Raw genomic sequence first — 11195 nt, forward strand, 5'->3', positions numbered from 1 at the left:
CTTCTTTCCACTCCTTTTTGAACAATCTTTTCATTGTCTGTTGTTGTTGCTTTCTTTTCTTTTTTAATGTTCAAAATAAACTTTCAAATCAAAATCAATCAAATGAATTAAACTTCCCGTCATGACTGGGCTGCATTTCTGTCAGCAGAGTCATTTTTTTCCGAACAGCTGATTGGCCAGTGGGTGGTGCTTTTTATAGGATCAGATTCAATTAAGATTCAATCCCCTCCAATTAAGTGTGCTGTGCTGTGCTGGTGTTTGACTGTGTGTAACAGCAGCCTTTTGGTGGTCATTTACACACTGTCCATGTGTGATCATGGTAAACAGACAAGCTGTAACCATGATAACAATAAATAACAAACTGTGTCGGGCTGGGTCAGGAAAATGCGTCCCGAGCTGAGCTCTAATGAACATGTCCCTATAAATATTTCGGGAGGACAGAATTGTTGACCAACCTTGGAGCAAACTTGTTGGCATTATCCTCATACTAACAGTTCTGTGCACAAAAATACTAGACAAATCGAGTCTTGCATTGATTCAATGAGGAACAGAACATTTTAGTTTTTAATATGGGGCAATCCCATTTTATGCCTGACCAAAAATACCTTCAGCTAGTTTCAGTATTCCACCTCCAATGAAGAGAAGACGAGAGTCCTAAATGGGGTTCAGTGTCTGTCAGACGATCTGAAAGGGATATATTGGCAGAGCAATAACATAATGTAGAACCAGCAAACAAGATAAGGGTCGCTACAATATTACAGCTGTTTCTCAAATATAGCCTAACTTCACTCTCGACTTCTCAGAGAACACAGTTATGTGAGATGTTTTAAATGTAGTGAAGGTTTTGAACATAAGCACAAATCTTCCTGAAACACAAATGAGCCACCAATAGCAGTAGCAGTAGCCTATAGCCTAGGCGCCACACCCACATGAAAGTTGGATGAGATGGTAAACTATCTAGTGCTACCTACTCTCGTATCATAACATATTGAATAAATAATCATAGTCGTTACCCCCATATTTTGAAGTCTCATTTATAAATAAGAACAGGGTCCATAGCGCCCCCCCCCCCCCCCCCCCCCCCCCCCCCCCCCCCCCCCCACACCCCCCCACCCCCCCCCCCCCNTCTGGGGCGCATCCGTCTGACGTCACACACCACACCCAGCACACTAACGTCTCATAACTCCTACATCAACTACACACATACATAGCTACACACACACACACACACACACACACACACACACACACACACACACACACTCAGAGTGATAGGCCTATTACAGTTCAACTCACCACAGTTCAACTCACCTACAGTCACTACAGTCACCACTGCCATTGTTAGTGCAATACAGTAAAAGAAATTTAACTAAAATAAGATGAAGTCCGCTGCGTCGACTTATTAGGCTCGTTGGAGATGAACTGCGCCTCCCCTGGAAAGAAGACGAGAGCAGGCGGCCGCAGCGGGGGCGGTGACAGAAAGCTGCGATGAAGTCAGACAGTTTCCAGCAGCCTTCAGTCCGTACAGGAAGTCACAGACACACTAACATCCTGTCTGGAATGATGTTAATTCATTAAAAAAGTGATCAGACCCATATATCAGTTTGTTTTCAGTCTCCAGTTGTTTTAATTATGATAGATACATTTATTAAAATGCTTTACAGGTGATCTGTAGTTTATGTTCATGGTTTATCCTCCATTTGACATGAACTCTCCTGTAAATCAGCATCATATCAGTTTGACCTGTCCCCTCAACTACACAGGCTGAATAAACTGTGTTTGACTATAATGTTCATATTTTATACAAGACAACAGCTTTCATTAAGGCTCAGTCAGATACAGTCAGGGCTTCACATCTGTACAGATGTTAGTTTAAGAATCCTCACATCCCACTGACCACTGTGTTGCTAAATACTTCAATAATTAAACCGTCCAATATTAATATAGTACAGCAGACTCTGTATAGTTTATGACGAATGTATTCATCGGGGCCGAACTCCGCCGTGCGCGATACAGAGAGCAGAGGAGATTTGTAAACGTGCGACCATGTAGAGACAGAAATGACATGCCCTGGTGTAAATAAGATAAATAACAGAGGGCTATTGAGCTTGTTCCATAAAAGGACAAGGTATGCTTGTGGTTCTCAGTTCTGGTTCAACGCCGTAGCCTAACGTGCACCTAAGCGGACTTTAAAATGTCTAAACTACAGAAATGCACAGAAGAACGCGCGGAAGCTGCTAAAAGTTACAGAGAAGGACTTTGTCAGCGGGAGAAACAGCGATATCTCGAGAAACTGCGGTTAATAGGTGGTAAAGATCGGTACGGGCCAGCTCCCTCGTCTTGGAAAAATGATGACCCGACGGTTCTGCCTTCCATATCCTATCCAGACATAGTGAATTACCACGTATGGCAAGCCGTTTGACTATCCAGAATTACCATTATAGATATCAACGTCATTTTGACTAGCAGTAATGTCATTGTGACTAGTATGAATTTTAATTGAAGATAGCTATAACGTCATTCTGACTAGTCAAAACTACAGTTAAGTAGTAGATTAGTAAGTAAGTAGTAAGTAGTAAGATTTTGCCAATCATGTGTATGGGGTTTGTCATTGGGCTATAGCCTAGATGTCTACAATTACATTATGACTATCTCTAATTCCAGTTGCAGATATCTACAACGTCATTTTGACTAGTCATAATTCATTTCCAGATATCTATAACGTCATTTTGACTAGTCATAATTCATTTCCAGATATCTATAACGTCATTTTGACTAGTCATAATTCAGTTGCAGATATCTATAACGTCATTCTGACTATCTGAAACTCAATTCAAGATATCTAGAAAGGACCATGTAGATATCTTCAATTGATGATAATTAAAGATATCTTGAACTTGAATTATGACTAGTCAAAATTAATTGTAGATAGGGGCCTATCTCAAACTGGAATTACAGATATCCACAATTCAGTTGCGGATATCCAAAATAACAATTGTAGATATCCGCAACTACATTGTAGATATCTATAATGACAAACCCCATACACATGAATGGCAAAAATAGTTTGAATCTTACTAGTCAAAACTGAATTACAGATATCTGTAACTGTAGTTTTGACTAGTCAGAATGACGTTATAGATATCTTCAATTAAAATTCATAGGCCTACTAGTCACAATGACATTACTACTAGTCAAAATGACGTTGTTGATATCTATAATGGTAATTCCGGATAGTCAAACTTAGCGATTAAATGTTAAAACGGCTTGCCATACAGGCAACGCCTAACGTTAGCGATGACACCTAGGACATTTAGCGTAAAATATCTTAGATTTTATGTAGAGGTTTGATTTGGTTGTTGTCTTTTATTCAGGTACTCAACGAATACGCGACAAAACCCTTGAACCTTGGATAATTGCTGAGAAGTCAGGCAGGATCCATGGAGCTCACTGTACGTGTGTTGCTGGCCTGGGCGAGACGTGCACCCATGTTGCCGCGTTATTGTTTCTGATTGAGGCAATGGTGAAGTTGAGGGAGTCGAAGACGGTGACGCAGGAAAAGGCGTATTGGATGCTACCTGCTGCGATGTCAAAGGTGGAGTACAAGGAATGTTGAAAGATTGACTTTACTGCACCAACGACATACAAAGTAAAAGAGCTAAGAGTGATTGTGACTGTGCTGGTCATGTTCAAGAAAAAGAGAGCACTCAGCCTAGTTCTTCTTCTACCCTTAAAGAACAGAATGGTGTCATCATTAGTCATACTTCTACTGTTATTATACACATATGATTATTGCCACATATGTATACTGCCAGATATTAATATATACTTTCAACATATTGTACCACAGTAGCCAGAATTATAATTATAATATTATTATTATTGTTATTATTATGTTGTTGTTGTAAGCTACTGTCATTACCGTCTGTCCTGCATCTCTCTCTGTCTCATTGTCATACGGATTACTGTTAATTTATCATGTTAATCTGTTCTGTACGACATCTATTGCACGTCTGTCCGTCCTGGAAGAGGGATCCCTCCTCAGTTGCTCTTCCTGAGGTTTCTACCATTTGTTTTTCCCCGGTAAAGGTTTTTTTGGGGAGTTTTCCTGATCTGCTGTGAGGGTCATAAGGACAGAGGGATGTCGTATGCTGTAAAGCCCTGTGAGGCAAATTGTGATTTGTGATATTGAGAATTATAAATAAAATTGATTGATTGATTGATTGATTGATTGAAATTGATAAAGTAAGCAAAACACCACATCCAACCAGTGATGAATTAACATCATTATTCAATGCTCTTAGCACAACTGGATCAAAGTCTGCTATTTTGTCCCTGACTGCGCCTTATTCAGATCATTTTGTTCCCAAGCCTGTTGGAGAAAACTTTCCTCTGGTGTTGACTGAACTGCAAATGAGGAAGCAGTTCACATGGACTTTAATGACATATTGACAATTTGCAGTGATATTGAAATTTCAGTATCAGAGGAGCAAGCAAAGGCAGTTGAGGCAGCTACAAGAGGTCAAGCTTCTTCTAAACTGTGATTTCAATTCCGTGCTGGCCGTATTACAGCATCTAAAATGACAGCGGCATGTTGCACTGATCCAAACCAGCCAGCTCAGAGCTTGATGAAAGTGTGTGCTATCCAGAAGCATACAAATTCTCTTCAACAGCCACAACCTGGGGATGTACTCATGAGAAGTTTGCACGTGATATGTTTTCAAATGAATATAAGAAATCCTGTGAAAATGTGAAGGTGCATGAGACAGGTTTCTTTATAAATCCTAGTGTGCCATTTTTGGGTGCTTCTCCAGATGGCCTTGTTTCCTGTGACTGTTGTGGTGTCAGTGTACTTGAAATTAAGTGTCCATTCTGTGTAAAAAGTGACACATTAGACACCGTTAAAGGATTTTATTTGGAGAAGGATAATGAAGGGAAACTGACACTAAACAGAAACCACCAGTATTTCTACCAGGTCCAAACTCAGCTTGGAGTATGCAAACTGGAATCTGCGTATTTTGTTGTTTGGACAGAGAAAGATCTGCATATTGAGCAGATTNGCTGAGTGAAGTTGAGTGAAGTGGAGCCTGTGGAGGAAACACCGGGAGCGTCTGGATGTAATAGTCCGTGGAGGTGCTGCGGTGCTCGGCTGCACAGATAGGAAACCCCTCGGCTGACAGGATGTACCACTCCACTACACCACTTCTGGGATGTGATATGTCAGAAAAGCAGGCATATTTTAGACACAGCTATTACGCCAGAGCTAGTTGGCAAGTTCTACACCAGGCTCTCATCTACCAAGAGTAATGTTTCCCCACAACCAGTTGTGCCTGTCCCTGCTGATTCAGGTGGTTCCGATAATGCCCCAAGTGCCAGTGGGCAAGAAAAAATTTGGTGTTACTGTGACCAGATTGAGTTTGGTCAGATGATTTTGTGTGACAATAAAAAATGTCAAAGATTTGTTCATCATTATTTATTTATTTTTATTTAAATCTTATTTATTTTAGTTTAGACAAAGGTTTTTTATTTTATTTTAATTACTTGGCTAAATTTGATTTTAATTAATAGGCCAAATATTTTATTTTTGTCTATTCTTGTAACTTGAAATGTGTGTTCTTGTAATAATTTTCACTGATAACTGTTTCACGTTACAGTTTTATTTCAGAATTACATGAGCATGTTTTGTACATCTTGGAGTGCTAACATGTCAAACTTATCACATTGCAGTCAAAACTGTAAGAGTACATTTTGGAAAGTTTCTGTTCAAGTGCTGTAATATTAGAGTGTTCTTTTAAAATAAATTGCTGGTATTCTGAGTATGGCTTACTATGTGTACTGCACCACATGTCTTCATGGCTTTAAACGCTACACTTCAGTTAATCAACTACTGATGGGCAAAGGTTCACCAGCGCACAACAGACAAATCCAATCTTATCAATGGTACAAACACTTTCATTGTCCTTGCATATCAAGAAATCAACTGGCAGTGTACCCCCCAAAATAGAATATTTCTGGCGCACACTACCAATCACACGCTCAACGTGAATCCTAACATGAGCAATCTTCCTTGTGGTTTCAGTGTCAACTGGAGCTAACTGACTTCCCACGAGTAAAGGCTGGGATTTTTACCTGAGCCATTATGCAACCTAGGGTGTCTTGAATATCAAAGCCACGGTCAGCAAGAACTAAATCACCAGGCAAAATGTTGTCCAAAAATCCACTGTTTTCAGTTATGTACTTGTCGCTAGCTCTTCCTCGCCATGCATTTCATATGTAAGAGATTGTGCCCTGTGGTGTAATACCAATCAGAAATTTCACTGTGTTATGGTGCTTGTATGAAGACCATGTTTCTGCTCTGGCTTTAAGATTAGATGGACGGTCTATAAACACTTCGAAACAATCAATAATAACAGCACATTTCTTTCCAAAATGTTTTCTGAATTGCATTGGCATGGTTTTTTGCAACTGCTCTCTTTCTGGCCACATTACAAGCGGTTTCATGCGACTGAGCATGACATCGATGACATCAGTGAATACCCTAGAGGCAGTGGCTGTTGACACATTGAACGCATGAGACAGGAAAGTTGTAGAAACATTAAGCCTTAGCCGCATCAGTACCTGGAATGCATTGAGGGACTTAGGGAGGTAAGGACTAAAATATGTTTCCTTCAGTGGAAATGGAGCTAGTATTTACTTTTAGTTCACAGATATGAAACAATAAATTGTGAAGACAGTAAAGCCTCCACTTAAATAGCATTTTAGGTCTTGTGTGTGATTTATCCTTCAGGGATTTTTCCAGGTTTCATATGAGAAGAGGGAAAGATCGCCAGCTGCTAGGCTAATCAATACAATGTAAAATGCCATAGGCTTGTGCTAATAACGTTAGCATGTTGTATTTGTTTAAAAAACGTGTTTAGTATAAGACAGTTGTTTTGTCGGCGAACCTTGTGAGTTGTAATGGAGCCAAACTGTGTGCCGTTACATTTGTTAAATGTTGCTGTTGTCCCTGGTTTTATATGAGAAGAGAGAAGTCCACTAGCTGCTAGGCTAATTTATACAATGTAAAATGCCATAGGCTTGTGCTAAAAACATTAGCATGTTGTATTTGTGGGGAAATGTGTCCAGATAAAGAAAAGTGTTTGTCTGTGAATGCTGCGAGTTATAGTGAAGCTGATTTGTGTACTTGTGTTTGAAATTGTCTCTATTAAGCCATGTTTAATGTGTGTTTAATGTGTGTTTTGAATCAACTAAACTTCACAGCACTTCACAGAAACCTCCACTGCCGACTAGTGTTTTGGAGGTGTAACTGCGGAGTGACACACACACACCACTGCAGAAGTAAAAATGCTCTCAACGGCATAGGCTATGTGCATAGGGTCTGCGCACAACCATAAATCCCCTTTAAGTCCGAGGTAAGAATTTTCTACATGTGTAATAACACGTGGTAACAGGAGAAGCGGTGTGCGTGCGTGTGTGTGTGTGTGTGTGCACACACAGGATTTTCCCCTTCTTCCTGTTCATGGGAGATAACAAACTTGCCACCGGATGTCATGTTGAACTGTTGACCTGCAGTGACCTCTGCTACACTGGGCACACCAGCAGCTTATGCCCAGGACCCTGCTACACATTTGTCAGTGCTTTTAAGGATGCAGTTCAACAGTCTGCAGCAACCAAACAGCATCAAAAGAGTCAGTGAGTGAGACAAGGAGGTGGAGTTTCACCCTCACCAGCAGGAGACTGGTATGACCCACCACAAAGATGAACAAGATTGTTCCCGTTTGTGGTTCAGTAACTAATGAGCAGGGTCGGATGCTCTGGTGTCACCTATGAGATCATGGAGACAAGGAATGCACGGTCATGGACATGGAGTGTTCACCATAATAGACTAAAAGCCTGCAAAGGGACTTTGCCAACTGCCCCTGTCACCAGCAGGGCAAACCCAGTGGCAAATGATGTGAGCACATCAGTGAAATCAGCCCCTTCACTCACGTCCATGTCAGGGGCTCTGCCTTTTTTGCTGAAAATCCAGTATTGTGCATCTGTGAGTGTAACAGAGTCGCTGGATGTACACTGTTCGCCGTATTTTGGTTTGAATTAAAGAAGGTATAATGAGGGTAAATTGTAGCCCGCTTATAGAGAAAGCTACGGAGCAAGTGTAGGGTTACAGTAATGTTTAGTAGTCAGACTAAATAAGTTCATATCACAGATCATTAACTATACAAAGCCTATTGTATATGAACATTGGACTGTTTTAGTTACTGAAGTATTTAGCAAAACAAAGACATTTGGTAAGTTGGACGTGAGGATTCCTAAAACAGAATGTGCTCAATCACAATTAAACCTTTAAGACTGAGTGCTGAATCCTTAATGTAAGTCGTTATAAATGAAGATCAGGACAGCATTCCAGTCTACATTTTTATAATTGCCAAGATGCCCCTCTTCATTGTGTTTACTGGAAATGTCCCAAACAAACACAGGTGGGGTTAATTATAGGTGACCTCAACCAACACAACAAGTAGGTCTACATCCCAGCAGAGGGAGCCAAAACGTTTCATGACTCAGAATCTTATGGATTAGAGCACAGAAGCATAAAACAACCCAAATATATATATTAGCTGGGTGTACCTAATAAACTGGTAACTGCCTGTATTTTCACAGGATAATCAAAGTTCTGTATTATTATGATCTATGATCACAAAGTTCACATAAGTGGTCTATGAGTCTTTTGCAGGTCCTCCAATTTGGCACTTGCTTGCTGTAAAAATGTAAAACTTAAACATTTCCAATCTATTTCCCCCCAAAATATGACTTCAGAAACTGCAATGCACTTAAATGCTCACTAATGTAAAAATATAGCTGGTATTTGAGTGTTTTGTCACAGTTTTTGCACATGAACCACATATAAATATTTATAATCAGGAAGAACTTAAGAAACCCCTGTGGAGCTTTAGCGACCCCTAGTGGCAGTGAGAATCCCCAGGTTGGGAGTCAGTAGGCCACACTAAGAGAAAGGTTTTCTATGTTTATCAGGCCAAAAAAAACCCCTTAGTTCAGGGGTCAGCAACCTTTACTATCATCCATCACACTTTAAGATACATAAATTAAGTTTAGGAGTTTGAACATTAAATATATGTATGTTTTACCTGCATGCCTCCACTGTGAAGGGAGCACCCAAAAAGGTGAACATTCTTCATGAATTAAAGGTCCAGTGTGAAGGATTCAGAGGCATTTGTTGGCAGAAACAGATTATGAAAATGATAATAACTTTGTTCTCCTTAGGGTACAATCACCAGAAAATAAAAATAGTTTTAGTTTCGTCATCTTAAAATTGAGTTTGTGTCTACATATGGAGCAGGTGCTCTTCCAGGGAGTCAATCAGCACAGTTTCGAGGTGGATACCCAAAATTAGCGTCACCGGTTCAGTAACTGACCAAATGTCTCCCCTCTGTTGCTGAGATACGTTGAGTAACGGCCAGACAAGTGTTTTTGCAGAACGTTATGATGTCACAGTGAAGCTGACCTTTGACTTTTTGGAAATAAAATGTCATCACTTATCATTTTATCCTGTGAGACATTTGTGAGGAACTTTGTCATGATTAGCGTAAGAATTATTAAGTTGTGGACAAATGCATGTTCTGTGAGGTCACAGTGACCACCAAATTCTCATCAGATGTTTGTACCAAATTTAAAGAAATTCCCTCAAGGTGTTCTTGAGATGTTGTAGTCATGAGAACGGGATGGACGTACAGACGGACGGACAACTGTTATCCCCAGTGCTGAGGCATAAAAAACACCTTAAATTTAAACTTAAATTACCAATCCATAATTTGGTGCCCTCCCTGCAGTAACTCAGAGGACACCTTATGACAATGGTTCCCAACTGGTGGGTCGCAGGTCCATTCTGAATGGAAACGTGTCAAGTCTGTAAAAAAGATCACACTTTACTTTTTAAGTGCGTCTGTCAAGTCTGTAAAAAAGATCACACTTTACTTTTTAAGTGCGTCCTTCTTCTGTAGAGTGAGTGACTTGAGCTACTTGACAAACACAATCATGTGTTGGAGCAGGTTTTCAGGTGTATGCGGACGATACAGTCATACATGTATCTGCAAAACTGCTCTGGCAGCTTCCAAACAGCTGTCATGTCTCATATCCTTGCAAAATTCTGTCCTGCTAACATTAACACAGGCAAAGTTATTGAGTATTTTTAATTGACAAATGCAAAAAAATGTACCCAGGGGTGCACAAGGGTTAAAATACATTTCATAAAATAAAAACATGATTAACATTTCATTAGTTAAGCCAAGAAGTCACCTGAAGTCACTTGATGTTTTCTCAGATTAATAAACTTTCTATATGTTTACTATCCATCTATGATGTTGTTTTCCTGCTCGTCTACCCTCCTGAGACCTGAACTTTTGCTTGGTATGCATTTTTAATTTCTCCTAGCTATTTGGAATCCGTAGGACCATCCATCCACTCACATTCACACCTACAAACAATTTAGAGTCACCAATTAACCTGCATGTCTTTGGACTGTGGGAGGAAGCTGGAGCACCTGGAGGAAACCCACGCTGACACGGGGGAGAACACGCAAACTCCACACAGAAGGGTCCCGCACCCAGAATCGAACCAGCAACCCTCTTGCTGTGAGGCGACAGTGCTAACCACCACACCACCGTGCCACATTCATAGGACCAGATAAGTGAAAAACACTAAACACTGTCAACGATAATAAAGTCCCAGTGTCCTCAAATGAGCACTTCCTAATTTTACAGAGTCTTATCTTGTTACAGTTCATAAAATGAGTCACATTTGTGTTCCACGTCAAACTACAGATGTTATTCATCATAAAAAACAACTTTCAACTATAAAATGTGATCAGGTTTTGGACCTTGTCCACTTTTGTGTTGGGATCAGCTGCAGACGGACTTGGCAGAGATGGCGGCCATCTTGTTTTTACATGGATTAGTGTAAGGTCATGTAAACCCAAAATGTGATGTCCTCATATGAGGACACAGGGTCTCAGGAGGCGATACTGAAATTTGTTGTTATTCTGTACACACTGCATTCATGTCCTATCTGTCTGTCCTGAGAGAGGTGTGACCGTTTGTTTAGATACTGCAAAGCAACATTATTGGTCACATTTCAGAGGGAACTCCACTCAGTTGTTCAGCAGGAATAACAATTTGACAAAA

The sequence above is a fragment of the Epinephelus moara genome, chromosome 5 (genome assembly GCF_006386435.1).
Source record: "Epinephelus moara isolate mb chromosome 5, YSFRI_EMoa_1.0, whole genome shotgun sequence".
NCBI classification, from domain to species: domain Eukaryota; kingdom Metazoa; phylum Chordata; class Actinopteri; order Perciformes; family Serranidae; genus Epinephelus; species Epinephelus moara.